The sequence below is a fragment of the Labrus mixtus genome, chromosome 14 (genome assembly GCF_963584025.1).
Source record: "Labrus mixtus chromosome 14, fLabMix1.1, whole genome shotgun sequence".
Lineage (NCBI taxonomy): Eukaryota > Metazoa > Chordata > Actinopteri > Labriformes > Labridae > Labrus > Labrus mixtus.
Genome location: NC_083625.1, coordinates 21,204,961 through 21,222,344, shown reverse-complemented (window position 1 = coordinate 21,222,344; position 17,384 = coordinate 21,204,961). Strand labels below are relative to the sequence as shown.

The 17,384-nt window shown below is 41.2% G+C and overlaps 9 non-coding genes across 9 annotated transcripts; 3 read left to right on the top strand and 6 right to left on the bottom strand.

Moving 5' to 3' along the window:
• Nucleotides 1–464: 464 nt before the first annotated feature.
• Nucleotides 465–546, bottom strand: trnas-gcu (transfer RNA serine (anticodon GCU)). The gene has a single exon. It is a non-coding gene; the product is annotated as a tRNA-Ser (tRNA).
• A 2,561-nt stretch (nucleotides 547–3,107) lies between these two features.
• On the bottom strand, nucleotides 3,108–3,189 carry trnas-gcu (transfer RNA serine (anticodon GCU)). The gene has a single exon. It is a non-coding gene; the product is annotated as a tRNA-Ser (tRNA).
• A 1,736-nt stretch (nucleotides 3,190–4,925) lies between these two features.
• On the top strand, nucleotides 4,926–4,998 carry trnaa-agc (transfer RNA alanine (anticodon AGC)). Its single transcript has one exon. It is a non-coding gene; the product is annotated as a tRNA-Ala (tRNA).
• A 2,626-nt stretch (nucleotides 4,999–7,624) lies between these two features.
• On the top strand, nucleotides 7,625–7,697 carry trnaa-agc (transfer RNA alanine (anticodon AGC)). Its single transcript has one exon. It is a non-coding gene; the product is annotated as a tRNA-Ala (tRNA).
• Nucleotides 7,698–9,112: 1,415 nt separating this feature from the next.
• Nucleotides 9,113–9,185, top strand: trnaa-agc (transfer RNA alanine (anticodon AGC)). The gene has a single exon. It is a non-coding gene; the product is annotated as a tRNA-Ala (tRNA).
• A 941-nt stretch (nucleotides 9,186–10,126) lies between these two features.
• Nucleotides 10,127–10,208, bottom strand: trnas-gcu (transfer RNA serine (anticodon GCU)). Its single transcript has one exon. It is a non-coding gene; the product is annotated as a tRNA-Ser (tRNA).
• A 463-nt stretch (nucleotides 10,209–10,671) lies between these two features.
• Nucleotides 10,672–10,753, bottom strand: trnas-gcu (transfer RNA serine (anticodon GCU)). The gene has a single exon. It is a non-coding gene; the product is annotated as a tRNA-Ser (tRNA).
• A 1,759-nt stretch (nucleotides 10,754–12,512) lies between these two features.
• On the bottom strand, nucleotides 12,513–12,594 carry trnas-gcu (transfer RNA serine (anticodon GCU)). The gene has a single exon. It is a non-coding gene; the product is annotated as a tRNA-Ser (tRNA).
• Nucleotides 12,595–13,500: 906 nt separating this feature from the next.
• trnas-gcu (transfer RNA serine (anticodon GCU)) lies at nucleotides 13,501–13,582 on the bottom strand. The gene has a single exon. It is a non-coding gene; the product is annotated as a tRNA-Ser (tRNA).
• Between the last annotated feature and the right edge of the window lie 3,802 nt (nucleotides 13,583–17,384).

The following is a 17,384-nucleotide window of genomic DNA, read 5'->3' as shown; positions in this document are numbered from 1 at the left end:
CGCTTGCTTAGCATGCGAGAGGTAGTGGGATCAATGCCCACATTCTCCACAAGGTTCTTGTTTACATCATTCCCAGTGAAAATCTTGTTGTAACATCACATTTTTTTCCATATCTAAGCAAAGAAACATTCCAACACAACGACGAGGATGGGATTCAAACCTACGTGTGCAGAGCACAATGGATTAGCAGTCTATCCTTAGCATCTTACGTTTGCATCATCCCCAGTGAAAATCTTGTCATAACTTAACATTTTGCTTTATCTAACCTGTGTTTCTGTGGTGCCGGTAAGCAGTGTTCAAAGGGGAATTAGCTCAAATGGTAGAGCGCTTGCTTAGCATGCGAGAGGTAGTGGGATCAATGCCCATATTTTCCACAAGGTTCTCGTTTACATCATTCCCAGTGAAAATCTTGTTGTAACTTTACATTTTTTTCCATATCTAAGCAAAGAAACATTCCAACATGACGACGAGGATGGGATTCGAACACACGCGTGCAGAGCACAATGGATTAGCAGTCCATCACCTTAACCACTCGGCCACCTCGTCACCCAAAACTGATATCAGGACAAGACGAAAGACAGTGTTATCATAAGAAGATGATCATGCAGAATCTAACCTGCGTTGATGCAGTGCCAGGAAGCCATGTTCACAGGGGAATTAGCACAAATGGTAGACCCATGCAAGAGGTAGTTGGATCGATGCCCACATTCTCCACAAGATTCTACTTTAGACCTTGAGCCAAGGTCATCCCTAGTCCAAATGTTGATAAGAAGGGTTAAAGATGTTGTCAAACAAATATCCAACACGACGACGAGGATGGGATTCGAACCCACGCATGCAGAGCACAATGGATTAGCAATCTAGCCTTAGCATCTTCAGTTTGCATCATACCCAGTGAAAATCTTGTCATAACGTAACATTTTGCCTTATCTAACCTGTGTTTCTGCAGTGCCAAAAGAAGTCTTCAAAGGGGAATTAGCTCAAATGGTAGAGCGCTTGCTTAGCATGCGAAAGGTAATGGTATCAATGCCCACATTCTCCACAAGGTTCTCCTTTGCATCTTAAGTTTACATCATTCCCAGTGAAAATCTTGTTGTAACTTTACATTTTTTTCCATATCTAAGCAAAGAAACATTCCGACACGACGACGAGGATGGGATTCGAACCCACGCGTGCAGAGCACAATGGACTAGCAGTCTATCCTTAGCATCTTACGTTTGCATCATCCCCAGTGAAAATCTTGTCATAACTTAACATTTTGCTTTATCTAACCTGTGTTTCTGCCGTGCCGGTAAGCAGTGTTCAAAGGGGAATTAGCTCAAATGATAGAGTGCTTGCTTAGCATGCGAGAGGTAGTGGGATCAATGCCCGTATTCTCCACAAGGTTCTCATTTACATCATTTCCAGTGAAAATCCTGTTGTAACTTTACATTTTTTTCCATATCTAAGCAAAGAAACATTCCAACACAACGACGAGGATGGGATTCGAACCCACGCGTGCAGAGCACAATGGATTAGCAGTCTATCCTTAGCATCTTACGTTTGCATCATCCCCAGTGAAAATCTTGTCATAAGTTAACATTTTGCTTTATCTAACCTGTGTTTCTGTGGTGCCAGTAAGCAATGTTCAAAGGGGAATAAGCTCAAATGGTAGAGCGCTTGCTTAGCATGCGAGAGGTAGTGGGATCAATGCCCACCTTCTCCACAAGGTTCTTGTTTACATCATTCCCAGTGAAAATCTTGTTGTAACATCACATTTTTTTCCATATCTAAGCAAAGAAACATTCCAACACAACGACGAGGATGGGATTCAAACCTACGTGTGCAGAGCACAATGGATTAGCAGTCTATCCTTAGCATCTTACGTTTGCATCATCCCCAGTGAAAATCTTGTCATAACGTAACATTTTGCCTTATCTAACCTGTGTTTCTGCAGTGCCAAAAGAAGTCTTCAAAGGGGAATTAGCTCAAATGGTAGAGCGCTTGCTTAGCATGCGAGAGGTAATGGTATCAATGCCCACATTCTCCACAAGGTTCTCCTTTGCATCTTAAGTTTACATCATTCCCAGTGAAAATCTTGTTGTAACTTTACATTTTTTTCCATATCTAAGCAAAGAAACATTCCAACACGACGACGAGGATGGGATTAGAACCCACGCATGCAGAGCACAATGGATTAGCAGTCTATCCTTAGCATCTTACGTTTGCATCATCCCCAGTGAAAATCTTGTCATAAGTTAACATTTTGCTTTATCTAACCTGTGTTTCTGTGGTGCCAGTAAACAGTGTTCAAAGGGGAATTAACTCAAATGGTAGAGCGCTTGCTTAGCATGCGAGAGGTAGTGGGATCAATACCCACATTCTCAATAAGGTTCTCAATTACATCATTCCCAGTGAAAATCTTGTTGTAACTTTACATTTTTTTCCATATCCAAGCAAACAAATATTCCAACACGACGACGAGGATGGGATTCGAACCCACGCATGCAGAGCACAATGGATTAGCAGTCTATCCTTAGCATCTTACGTTTGCATCATCCCCAGTGAAAATCTTGTCATAAGTTAACATTTTGCTTTATCTAACCTGTGGTTCTGTGGTGCCAGTAAGCAATGTTCAAAGGGGAATTAGCTCAAATGGTAGAGCGCTTGCTTAGCATGCGAGAGGTAGTGGGATCAATGCCCACATTCTCCACAAGGTTCTTGTTTACATCATTCCCAGTGAAAATCTTGTTGTAACATCACATCTTTTTCCATATCTAAGCAAAGAAACATTCCAACACAACGACGAGGATGGGATTCAAACCTACGTGTGCAGAGCACAATGGATTAGCAGTCTATCCTTAGCATCTTACGTTTGCATCATCCCCAGTGAAAATCTTGTCATAACTTAACATTTTGCTTTATCTAACCTGTGTTTCTGTGGTGCCGGTAAGCAGTGTTCAAAGGGGAATTAGCTCAAATGGTAGAGCGCTTGCTTAGCATGCGAGAGGTAGTGGGATCAATGCCCATATTTTCCACAAGGTTCTCGTTTACATCATTCCCAGTGAAAATCTTGTTGTAACTTTACATTTTTTTCCATATCTAAGCAAAGAAACATTCCAACATGATGACGAGGATGGGATTCGAACCCACGCGTGCAGAGCACAATGGATTAGCAGTCCATCACCTTAACCACTCGGCCACCTCGTCACCCAAAACTGATATCAGGACAAGACGAAACACAGTGTTATCATAAGAAGATGATCATGCAGAATCTAACCTGCGTTGATGTAGTGCCAGGAAGCCATGTTCACAGGGGAATTAGCACAAATGGTAGACCCATGCAAGAGGTAGTTGGATCGATGCCCACATTCTCCACAAGATTCTACTTTAGACCTTGAGCCAAGGTCATCCCTAGTCCAAATGTTGATAAGAAGGGTTAAAGATGTTGTCAAACAAATATCCAACACGACGACGAGGATGGGATTCGAACCCACGCATGCAGAGCACAATGGATTAGCAATCTAGCCTTAGCATCTTCAGTTTGCATCATACCCAGTGAAAATCTTGTCATAACGTAACATTTTGCCTTATCTAACCTGTGTTTCTGCAGTGCCAAAAGAAGTCTTCAAAGGGGAATTAGCTCAAATGGTAGAGTGCTTGCTTAGCATGCGAGAGGTAATGGTATCAATGCCCACATTCTCCACAAGGTTCTCCTTTGCATCTTAAGTTTACATCATTCCCAGTGAAAATCTTGTTGTAACTTTACATTTTTTTCCATATCTAAGCAAAGAAACATTCCAACACGACGACGAGGATGGGATTCGAACCCACGCGTGCAGAGCACAATGGACTAGCAGTCTATCCTTAGCATCTTACGTTTGCATCATCCCCAGTGAAAATCTTGTCATAAGTTAACATTTTGCTTTATCTAACCTGTGTTTCTGTGGTGCCGGTAAGCAGTGTTCAAAGGGGAATGAACTCAAATGGTAGAGCGCTTGCTTAGCATGCGAGAGGTAGTGGGATCAATATCCACATTCTCAATAAGGTTCTCAATTAGATCATTCCCAGTGAAAATCTTGTTGTAACTTTACATTTTTTTCCATATCCAAGCAAACAAATATTCCAACACGACGACGAGGATGGGATTCGAACCCACGCATTCAGAGCACAATGGATTAGCAGTCTATCCTTAGCATCTTACGTTTGCATCATCCCCAGTGAAAATCTTGTCATAAGTTAACATTTTGCTTTATCTAACCTGTGTTTCTGTGGTGCCAGTAAGCAATGTTCAAAGGGGAATTAGCTCAAATGGTAGAGCGCTTGCTTAGCATGCGAGAGACAGTGGGATCAATGCCCACATTCTCCACGAGGTTCTTGTTTACATCATGCCCAGTGAAAATCTTGTTGTAACATTAGATTTTTTTCCATATCTAAGCAAAGAAACATTCCAACACGACGACGAGGATGGGATTCGAACCCACGCATGCAGAGCACAATGGATTAGCAGTCTATCCTTAGCATCTTACGTTTGCATCATCCCCAGTGAAAATCTTGTCATAACTTAAGATTTTGCTTTATCTAACCTGTGTTTCTGTGGTGCCGGTAAGCAAAGTTCAAAGGGGAATTAGCTCAAATGGTAGAGCGCTTGTTTAGCATGCGAGAGACAGTGGGATCAATGCCCATATTCTCCACAAGGTTCTCATTTACATCATTTCCAGTGAAAATCTTGTTGTAACTTTACATTTTTTTCCATATCTAAGCAAAGAAACATTCCAACACGGCGACGAGGATGGGATTCGAACCCACGTGTGCACAGCACAATGGATTAGCAGTCTATCCTTAGCATCTTACGTTTGCATCATCCCCAGTGAAAATCTTGTCATAACTTAACATTTTGCTTTATCTAACCCACATTGTAGCTGTGCCAGGAAGCCATGTTAACAGGGGAATTAGCTCAAATGGTAGAGCGCTCGCTTAGCATGCGAGAGGTAGTGGGATCGATGCCCACATTCTCCACAAGGTTCTCTTTTGCATCTTAAGTTTACATCATCCCCAGTGAAAATCTTGTCATAACTTAACATTTTGCCTCATCTAACCTGTGTTTCTGCGGTGCAGATAAGAAGACTTCAAAGGGGAATTAGCTCAAATGGTAGAGCGCTTGCTTAGCATGCGAGAGGTAGTGGGATCAATGCCCACATTCTCCACAAGGTTCTTGTTTACATCATTCCCAGTGAAAATCTTGTTGTAACATCACATTTTTTTCCATATCTAAGCAAAGAAACATTCCAACACAACGACGAGGATGGGATTCAAACCTACGCGTGCAGAGCACAATGGATTAGCAGTCTATCCTTAGCATCTTATGTTTGCATCATCCCCAGTGAAAATCTTGTCATAACTTGACATTTTGCTTTATCTAACCTGTGTTTCTGCGGTGCCGACATGAAGTCTTCAAAGGGGAATTAGCTCAAATGGTAGAGCGCTTGCTTAGCATGCGAGAGGTACTGGTATCAATGCCCACATTCTCCACAAGGTTCTCCTTTGCATCTTAAGTTTACATCATTCCCAGTGAAAATCTTGTTGTAACTTTACATTTTTTTGCATATCTAAGCAAAGAAACATTCCAACACGACGACGAGGATGGGATTCGAACCCACGCATGCAGAGCACAATGGATTAGCAGTCTATCCTTAACATCTTAAGTTTACATCATTCCCAGTGAAAATCTTGTCATAACTTAACATTTTGCCTCATCTAACCTGTGTTTCTGCGGTGCCGATAAGAAGTCTTCAAAGGGGAATTAGCTCAAATGGTAGAGCGCTTGCTTAGCATGCGAGAGGTAGTAGGATCAATGCCCATATTTTCCACAAGGTTCTCATTTACATCATTCCCAGTGAAAATCTTGTTGTAACTTTACATTTTTTTCCATATCTAAGCAAAGAAACATTCCAACACAACGACGAGGATGGGATTCGAACCCACGCGTGCAGAGCACAATGGATTAGCAGTCTATCCTTAGCATCTTATGTTTGCATCATCCCCAGTGAAAATCTTGTCATAACGTAACATTTTGCTTTATCTAACCTGTGTTTCTGCGGTGCCGACATGAAGTCTTCAAAGGGGAATTAGCTCAAATGGTAGAGCGCTTGCTTAGCATGCGAGAGGTACTGGTATCAATGCCCACATTCTCCACAAGGTTCTCCTTTGCATCTTAAGTTTACATCATTCCCAGTGAAAATCTTGTTGTAACTACATTTTTTTCCATATCTAAGCAAAGAAACATTCCAACACGACGACGAGGATGGGATTCGAACCCACGCATGCAGAGCACAATGGATTAGCAGTCTATCCTTAACATCTTACGTTTGCATCATACCCAGTGAAAATCTTGTCATAACGTAACATTTTGCCTTATCTAACCTGTGTTTCTGCGGTGCCGATAAGAAGTCTTCAAAGGGGAATTAGCTCAAATGGTAGAGCGCTTGCTTAGCATGTGAGAGGTAGTGGGATCAATGCCCACATTCTCCACAAGGTTCTTCTTTGCATCTTAAGTTTACATCATTCCCAGTGAAAATCTTGTCATAACTTAACATTTTGCCTCATCTAACCTGTGTTTCTGCGGTGCAGATAAGAAGTCTTCAAAGGGGAATTAGCTCAAATGGTAGAGTGCTTGCTTAGCATGTGAGAGGTAGTAGGATCAATGCCCATATTTTCCACAAGGTTCTCATTTACATCATTCCCAATGAAAATCTTGTTGTAACTTTACATTTTTTTCCATATCTAAGCAAAGAAACATTCCAACACGACGACGAGGATGGGATTCGAACCCACGCATGCAGAGCACAATGGATTAGCAGTCTATCCTTAGCATCTTACGTTTGCATCATCCCCAGTGAAAATCTTGTCATAAGTTAACATTTTGCTTTATCTAACCTGTGTTTCTGTGGTGCCGGTAAGCAGTGTTCAAAGGGGAATTAGCTCAAATGGTAGAGCGCTTGCTTAGCATGCGCGAGGTAGTGGGATCAATACCCACATTCTCGATAAGGTTCTCATTTGCATCATTCCCAGTGAAAATCTTGTTGTAACTTTAAATTTTTTTCCATATCCAAGCAAACAAATATTCCAACACGACGACGAGGTGGGATTCGAACCCACGCATGCAGAGCACAATGGATTAGCAGTCTATCCTTAGCATCTTACGTTTGCATCATCCCCAGTGAAAATCTTGTCATAACTTAACATTTTGCTTTATCTAACCTGTGTTTCTGTGGTGCCGGTAAGCAATGTTCAAAGGGGAATTAGCTCAAATGGTAGAGCGCTTGCTTAGCATGCGAGAGGTAGTGGGATCAATGCCCACATTCTCCACAAGGTTCTTGTTTACATCATTCCCAGTGAAAATCTTGTTGTAACATCACATTTTTTTCCATATCTAAGCAAAGAAACATTCCAACACAACGACGAGGATGGGATTCGAACCCACGCGTGCAGAGCACAATTGATTAGTAGTCCAACGCCTTAACCACTTGTCCACCTCCTCACCCAAAACTGATATCAGGACAAGACGAAAGACAGTGTTATCATAAGAAGATGATCATGCGGAATCTAACCTGCGTTGATGCAGTGCCAGGAAGCCATGTTCAAAGGGGAATTAGCTCAAATGGTAGAGTGCTCGCTTAGCATGCGAGAGGTAGTGGGATCGATGCCCACATTCTCCACAAGGTTCTCTTTTGCATCTTAAGTTTACATCATCCCCACTGAAAATCTTGTCATAACGTAACATTTTGCCTTATCTAACCTGTGTTTCTGCGGTGCCGATAAGAAGTCTTCAAATGGGAATTAGCTCAAATGGTAGAGCGCTTGCTTAGCATGCGAGAGGTAGTGGTATCAATGCCCATATTTTCCACAAGGTTCTCATTTACATCATTCCCAGTGAAAATCTTGTTGTAACTTTAAATTTTTTTCCATATCCAAGCAAACAAATATTCCAACACGACGACGAGGATGGGATTCGAACCCACGCATGCAGAGCACAATGGATTAGCAGTCTATCCTTAGCATCTTACGTTTGCATCATCCCCAGTGAAAATCTTGTCATAACTTAAGATTTTGCTTTATCTAACCTGTGTTTCTGTGGTGCCGGTAAGCAATGTTCAAAGGGGAATTAGCTCAAATGGTAGAGCGCTTGCTTAGCATGCGAGAGACAGTGGGATCAATGCCCACATTCTCCACAAGGTTCTTGTTTACATCATGCCCAGTGAAAATCTTGTTGTAACATTAGATTTTTTTCCATATCTAAGCAAAGAAACATTCCAACACGACGACGAGGATGGGATTCGAACCCACGCATGCAGAGCACAATGGATTAGCAGTCTATCCTTAGCATCTTACGTTTGCATCATCCCCAGTGAAAATCTTGTCATAACTTAAGATTTTGCTTTATCTAACCTGTGTTTCTGTGGTGCCGGTAAGCAATGTTCAAAGGGGAATTAGCTCAAATGGTAGAGCGCTTGTTTAGCATGCGAGAGACAGTGGGATCAATGCCCACATTCTCCACAAGGTTCTTGTTTACATCATGCCCAGTGAAAATCTTGTTGTAACATTAGATTTTTTTCCATATCTAAGCAAAGAAACATTCCAACACGACGACGAGGATGGGATTCGAACCCATGCGTGCAGAGCACAATGGATTAGCAGTCTATCCTTAGCATCTTACGTTTGCATCATCCCCAGTGAAAATCTTGTCATAACTTAACAGTTTGCTTTATCTAACCTGTGTGTCTGCGGTGCCAGTAAGCAGTGTTCAAAGGGGAATTAGCTCAAATGGTAGAGCGCTTGCTTAGCATGCGAGAGGTAGTGGGATCAATGCCCATATTCTCCACAAGGTTCTCATTTACATCATTTCCAGTGAAAATCTTGTTGTAACTTTACATTTTTTTCCATATCTAAGCAAAGAAACATTCCAACACGGCGACGAGGATGGGATTCGAACCCACGTGTGCACAGCACAATGGATTAGCAGTCTATCCTTAGCATCTTACGTTTGCATCATCCCCAGTGAAAATCTTGTCATAACTTAACATTTTGCTTTATCTAACCCACATTGTAGCTGTGCCAGGAAGCCATGTTAACAGGGGAATTAGCTCAAATGGTAGAGCGCTCGCTTAGCATGCGAGAGGTAGTGGGATCGATGCCCACATTCTCCACAAGGTTCTCTTTTGCATCTTAAGTTTACATCATCCCCACTGAAAATCTTGTCAGAACTTAACATTTTGCCTCATCTAACCTGTGTTTCTGCGGTGCAGATAAGAAGACTTCAAAGGGGAATTAGCTCAAATGGTAGAGCGCTTGCTTAGCATGCGAGAGGTAGTAGGATCAATGCCCATATTTTCCACAAGGTTCTCATTTACATCATTCCCAGTGAAAATCTTGTTGTAACTTTACATTTTTTTCCATATCTAAGCAAAGAAACATTCCAACACAACGACGAGGATGGGATTCGAACCCACGCGTGCAGAGCACAATGGATTAGCAGTCTATCCTTAGCATCTTATGTTTGCATCATCCCCAGTGAAAATCTTGTCATAAGTTAACATTTTGCTTTATCTAACCTGTGTTTCTGCGGTGCCGACATGAAGTCTTCAAAGGGGAATTAGCTCAAATGGTAGAGCGCTTGCTTAGCATGCGAGAGGTACTGGTATCAATGCCCACATTCTCCACAAGGTTCTCCTTTGCATCTTAAGTTTACATCATTCCCAGTGAAAATCTTGTTGTAACTTTACATTTTTTTCCATATCTAAGCAAAGAAACATTCCAACACGACGACGAGGATGGGATTCGAACCCACGCGTGCAGAGCACAATGGATTAGCAGTCTATCCTTAGCATCTTATGTTTGCATCATACCCAGTGAAAATCTTGTCATAACGTAACATTTTGCCTTATCTAACCTGTGTTTCTGCGGTGCCGATAAGAAGTCTTCAAAGGGGAATTAGCTCAAATGGTAGAGCGCTTGCTTAGCATGCGAGAGGTAGTGGGATCAATGCCCACATTCTCCACAAGGTTCTTGTTTACATCATTTCCAGTGAAAATCTTGTTGTAACTTTACATTTTTTTCCATATCTAAGCAAAGAAACATTCCAACACAACGACGAGGATGGGATTCGAACCCACGCGTGCAGAGCACAATGGATTAGCAGTCCATCGCCTTAACCACTCGGCCACCTCGTCACCCAAAACTGATATCAGGACAAGACGAAAGACAGTGTTATCATAAGACGATCATGCAGAATCTAACCTGCGTTGATGCAGTGCCAGGAAGCCATGTTCACAGGGGAATTAGCACAAATGGTAGACCCATGCAAGAGGTAGTTGGATCGATGACCACATTCTCCACAAGACTATACTTTAGACCTTGAGCCAAGGTCATCCCTAGTCCAAATGTTGATAAGAAGGGTTAAAGACAGTGTTATCATAAGAAGATGATCATGTGGAATCTAACCTGCGTTGATGCAGTGCCAGGAATCCATGTTCACAGGGGAATTAGCACAAATGATAGACCCATGCAAGAGGTAGTTGGATCGATGCCCACATTCTCCACAAGACTCTACTTTAGACCTTGAGCCAAGGTCATCCCCAGTCCAAATGTTGATAAGTAGGGTTAAAGATGTTGTCAAACAAATATCCAACACGACGACGAGGACGGGATTCGAACCCACGCATGCAGAGCACAATGGATTAGCAGTCCATCGACTTAACCACTCGGCCACCTCGTCACCCAAAACTGTTATCAGGACAAGACACAAGACAATGTTATCATAAGAAACTGATCATGCGGAATCTAACACGCGTTGATGCAGTGTCAGGAAGCCATGATCACAGGGGAATTAGCACAAATGGTAGAGCCATGCAAGAGGTAGTGGGATCAATGCCCACATTCTCCACAAGGTTCTCGTTTACATCATCCCCAGTGAAAATCTTGTCATAACTTATCATTTTGCTTTATCTAACCTGTGTTTCTGTGGTGCTTGTAAGCCATGTTCAAAGGGGAATTAGCTCAAATGGTATAGCTCTTGCTTAGTATATCAGAGGTAGTGGGATCAATGCCCACATTCTCCACAAGGTTCTCCTTTGCATCTGAAGTTTACATAATTCCCAGTGAAAATCTTGTTGTAACTTTACATTTTTTTCCATATCTAAGCAAAGAAACATTCCAACACGACGACGAGGATGGGATTCGAACCCACGCGTGCAGAGCACAATGGATTAGCAGTCTATCCTCAGCATCTTACGATTGCATCATCCCCACTGAAAATCTTGTCATAACTTAACATTTTGCCTTATCTAACCTGTGTTTCTGCAGTGCCAATAAGAATTCTTCAAAGGGGAATTAGCTCAAATGGTAGAGCGCTTGCTTAGCATGCGAGAGGTAGTGGGAGAAATTCCCACATTCTCCACAAGGTTCTCATTTACATCATTCCCAGTGAAAATCTTGTTGTAACTTTACATTTTTTTCCATATCCAAGCAAACACATATTCCAACACGACGACGAGGATGGGATTCGAACCCACGCATGCAGAGCACAATGGATTAGCAGTCTATCCTTAGCATCTTACGTTTACATTATCCCCAGTGAAAATCTTGTCATAAGTTAATATTTTGCTTTATCTAACCTGTGTTTCTGTGGTGCCGGTAAGCGGTGTTCAAAGGGGAATTAGCTCAAATGGTAGAGTGCTTGCTTAGCCTGCGAGAGGCAGTGGGATCAATGCCCACATTCTCCGCAAGGTTCTTGTTTACATCATTCCCAGTGAAAATCTTGTTGTCACATTACATTTTTTTCCATATCTAAGCAAAGAAACATTCCAACACGACGACGAGGATGGGATTCGAACCAACGCGTGCAGAGCACAATGGATTAGCAGTCTATCCTCAGCATCTTACGTTTGCATCATCCCCACTGAAAATCTTTTCATAACTTAACATTTTGCTTTATCTAACCTGTGTTTCTGCAGTGCCAGTAAGCAGTGTTCAAAGGGGAATTAGCTCAAATGGTAGAGCGCTTGCTTAGCATGCGAGAGGTAGTGGGATCAATGCCCACATTCTCCACAAGGTTCTTGTTTACATCATTCCCAGTGGAAATCTTGTTGTAACTTTACATTTTTTTCCATATCTAAGCAAACAAATATTCCAACACGACGACGAGGATGGGATTCGAACCCACGCGTGCAGAGCACAATGGATTAGCAGTCTATCCTTAGCATCTTAAGTTTACATCATCCCCAGTGAAAATCTTGTTGTAACTTAACACTTTGCTTTATCTAACCTGTGTTTCTGTGGTGCTTGTAGGCCATGTTCGAAGGGGAAGTAGCTCAGATGGTAGAGCTCTTGCTTAGTATGTCAGAGGTAGTGGGATTGATGCCCACATTCTCCACAAGGTTCTCCTTTGCATCTTAAGTTTACATCATTTCCAGTGAAAATCTTGTTGTAACTTTACATTTTTTTCCATATCTAAGCAAAGAAACATTCCAACACTACGACGAGCATGGGATTCAATCCCACGCTTGCAGAGCACAATGGATTAGCAGTCCATTGCCTTAACCACTCGGCCACCTTGTCACCCAAAACTGGTATTAGGACAAGACAAAAGACAGTGTTATCATAAGAAGATGTTCATGCGGAATCTAACCTGCGTTGATGCAGTTTCAGGAAGCCATGTTCACAGGGGAATTAGCACAAATGGTAGAGCCATGCAAGAGGTAGTGGGATCAATGCAACATTCTCCACAAGGTTCTCGTTTACATCATTGCCAGTGAAAATCTTGTTGTAACTTTACATTTTTTTCCATATCTAAGCAAAGAAACATTCCAACACGACAACGAGGATGGAATTCGAACCCACGCGTGCAGAGCACAATGGATTAGCAGTCTATCCTTAGCATCATACGTTTGCATCATCCCCAGTGAAAATCTTGTCATAACTTAACATTTTGCTTTATCTAACCTGTGTTTCTGTGGTGCTTGTAAGCAGTGTTCAAGTGGGAATTAGCTCAAATGGTAGAGCTGTTGCTTAGCATGCGAGAGGTAGTGGGATCAATGCCCACATTCTCCACAAGGTTCTTGTTTACATCATTCCCAGTGAAAATCTTGTTGTAATTTTACATTTTTTCCATATCTAAGCAAAGAAACATTCCAACACGACAACGAGGATGGGATTCCAACCCACGCGTGCAGAGCACAATGGATTAGCAGTCTATCCTCAGCATCATACGTTTGCATCATCCCCAGTGAAAATCTTGTCATAACTTAACATTTTGCTTTATCTAACCTGTGTTTCTGCGGTGCCGGTAAGCAGTGTTCAAAGGGGAATTAGCTCAAATGGTAGAGCGCTTGCTTAGCATGCGAGAGGTAGTGGGCTCAATGCCCATATTCTCCTCAAGGTTCTCTTTTACATCATTCCCAGTGAAAATCTTGTTGTAACTTTACATTTTTTTCCATATCTAAGCAAAGAAACATTCCAACATGACGACGAGGATGGGATTTGAACCCACGCGTGCAGAGCACAATGGATTAGCAGTCTATCGCCTTAACCACTCGGCCACCTCGTCACCCAAAACTGATATTAGGACAAGACAAAAGACAGTGTTATCATAAGATGATCATGCGGAATCTAACCTGCGTTGATGCAGTTTCAGGAAGCCATGTTCACAGGGGAATTAGCACAAATGGTAGAGCCATGCAAGAGGTAGTGGGATCAACGCCCACATTCTCCACAAGGTTCTCGTTTACATCATTCCCAGTGAAAATCTTGTTGTAACTTTACATTTTTTTCCATATCTAAGCAAAGAAACATTCCAACACGACAACGAGGATGGGATTCCAACCCACGCGTGCAGAGCACAATGGATTAGCAGTCTATCCTTAGCATCATACATTTGCATCATCCCCAGTGAAAATCTTGTCATAACTTAACATTTTGCTTTATCTAACCTGTGTTTCTGTGGTGCTTGTAAGCAGTGTTCAAGTGGGAATTACCTCAAATGGTAGAGCTGTTGCTTAGCATGCAAGAGGTAGTGGGATCAATGCCCACATTCTCCACAAGGTTCTTGTTTACATCATTCCCAGTGAAAATCTAGTTGTAACTTTAAATTTTTTTCCATATCTAAGCAAAGAAACATTCCAACACAACGACGAGGACGGGTTTCAAACCCACGAGTGCAGAGCACAATGGATTAGCAGTCCATCGCCTTAATCTAACCTGCGTTGATGCAGTGCCGGGAAGCCATGTTCACGGGGGAATTAGCACAAATGGTAGAGCCATGCAAGAGGTAGTTGGATCGATGCCCGCATTAATCCTACTCCCTCTTGGTCCTTTTTAGTCACAGCTCTTCTTTTACTCTCCTCCTTTTACTTCTTTTATTTCCTATATCTCTTTTTACATTTCCTCCACCTTTTAATCCAATTTTAAAACACACCTGTTTGTCCTCCATTTTAGCTCCTGGTTTTTAGCTCTTGTTTTTAGATTGTTTTTGTTCATTTCTTTTATTTCTGGTGCTTCCTCCTGTGTCCGTGGGGGGTGCTACAGATTTTTCACACACTCTCTGTGGGGCATCTATCAGCTGGGATTCCCCTTCTCCAGCTCCGCAGCGATATGCCAATAACTCTCACGAACCGCTTTACACCACTAACCCGTGCCAGGAAGCCATGTTCACAGGGGAATTAGCACAAATGGTGGAGCGCTCGCTTAGCATGCAAGAGGTAGTCGGATAGATGCCCACTTTCTCCACATGGCTTTTCCTTTGCATCTTAAGTTTGTATCATCCCCAGTGAAAATCTTGTTATAACTTAACATTTTCCTTTATCTAACCCACGTTGCTGCAGTGCCGTGAAGCCATGTTCATAGGGGAATTAGCTCAAATGGCGCTCGCCTAGCATGAGAGAGGTAGTGGGATTGATGCAATAGATAGGAATAGTTTAATGCAAGTTATGATGAAAGTTTTTCCTCTTTTATTAATTTCACTCTCTTTTGTGGAGTCTCTCACACAGAACTTCAGTGTTTCATCGTACAGTTATTACAGTAAAGTGTCCTATGTTGTCTAATCAATAAAAAGCTCAACAGTAAATTGATAAAGAAAATCTTTAACCTTTTTTGTAGTACAACAGAGCTAATGGAAAATAGTGAATAAAAACAGATGTTATTTTAATACTATAATAATAATTTTAAATGCTAAATGCTTAAATTGAGATGAAGCCTGTGTTGAGGATGCTGACGTGCATGTTTATCTTCATAGAGGTAGTGTGACTTTTGGTTTTGGTAAAAGGCGGATTTTGGGCTCATCCAGAAGACCATCCATTGACAAGAGCATCCACCATAGAACTGATAGCAGCTAACTGGATAGTGAGCCCCACCTTCGAGACCTCAAGTGGGATTAAGAAGACTGTTTCTAAGGAAGAACTTCCTTCGCTACTTCATAGAGCACAGAAACACAGATTAAACAGAAACACACACCTGGATTGAACCCCAACTAAAAAGATTGGGCTTAGACACTTCAAATGTTTGTTTTATTTCATGTGCACACTTTATTAATTTAGTTGTTAATTGCATTAGTAAATTGTACATTGTAATCTTGACCTGCAATATTTGTGTTCCTTACATATAAAGTTTGAAAATGTATTCCTGTGTGCTTCTCTTGACTGGTATTCAGACCTTGGGCTCCAGGTGTCCTAGTCTTCTGATGTTTGTCCACCTTCAACACTTTATTTACAGTAACATGGGTTAAAAACAACTATGCTTTTTCCCGGAATTTGATCAGATATGTTGGTAGCTATGACACATCAAATGTTTTCATAATGTTGTTTACAGTTAACATTAAAGATAATACTTGTATTTGTAGAAGCATTTTTTTTTCCAAAAACTGTTTGAGTGGAAGTTCAATAGACTTCCTTTTTGTTTCTGCGTTTACTTGAGAGTTGGACCCTGTTCCCACTGAGCTGTTAATAAGTACAGAATAAAGTATTTATTAACCTTTATAAGTAGTGTACCCACTTTAGATCCAGTACCTGCAGAGGAGCTTTATTAACTCTTAATAAGAGCATATTAAAGTATTTATTAACCTTTATAAGTAGTGTTCCTCCTTTAGATCCAGTACCTGCAGAGGAGCTTTATTAACTCTTAATAAGTGCATAATAAAGTATTTATTAACCTTTATAAGGCATTAATATGAACCTAATAAAGTCTTATCAATGTCAATAAACATCTTATGAATGTTGATAAGTGGTCTATAAACAAGTTTCTTCGTGTTAATTAATATCTTACAAGCCAATTATGAATTAATTTATAGTTTAATTAACATGACATCATAAATGCGTTAATTATGCCTATATTAACACTTATATAGTCTTATTTGTGTTAATAAGAATCTAATAAGGTCTTATAAGTGACTTATAAGTGACTTATTACCTGACTTAGAGCCCATATTATGCCCTTTTTGGGGTTTGTATATTTAATCTATGTACCTACTTTTGTACGTTCACAATAGCTAAAGTTCGAAAAAAGTGTCTGTTTTCATGTACTGCTCCTCCTTGCTCCCTCTACGCTCTGAGTCTGTCAGCTACGCTCTGCTGTGCCCACACTGTTAGACCCCACGGGGCCAAGTCTGCTCTGATTGGTCTGCTGATCCGCTCTGTCGTTATTGGTCAGTTGCTCAGCACGCTTCTCGGAAATTTCAACATAAGCTGCAGGGCTTGCCACAACGAGCCAATGGGCTTAGATCAGTGATCTCACACTGACAATGACGCCGCACTGACAAATTTTTATCGAGGGGGGCTAGAACCGAGCGTTACATGCAGCTAATGCTACAGCTAACAGGAGGACGTAGGAGAAGCCGCGTTTCCGCGGACTTTGAATTTTTGCACATAGATGTGCCTAAACATGCACAGGACACTTGGAAACACACTAAAGGGCATATAAAACCAGAAAAGGCATAATATGGGACCTTTAATGCTTATTACAAGCACCTTAATGTAAAGTGTTACCGATATTTACAATTCCTTTTTTACTAGTGGAAATGTTCATTGTAGATATCTGTAACTTAAATTACAACTAGTCAGCTTGAGCCATTGACTTCTATTCAAATTGAATTAAACAAATATGTAATTCAATTTTTACATGTTGTAATTCAAAGTCCACATATCCATAATGACATTTTGACATGTCACAATTCTAATTCATGACATCTACAACTCAATTCTCATATCTACAATTGTTCAAAAATTACAGATATCATAAATTAATTCCATATATCTAAAATGCAATTCCTATAGTCAAAATTACATTATTGATATCTTGACCTGGAATTGTTACACGTAAGAATGTAATTACAGATAAGAATTGCATTTCAGATATCTGAA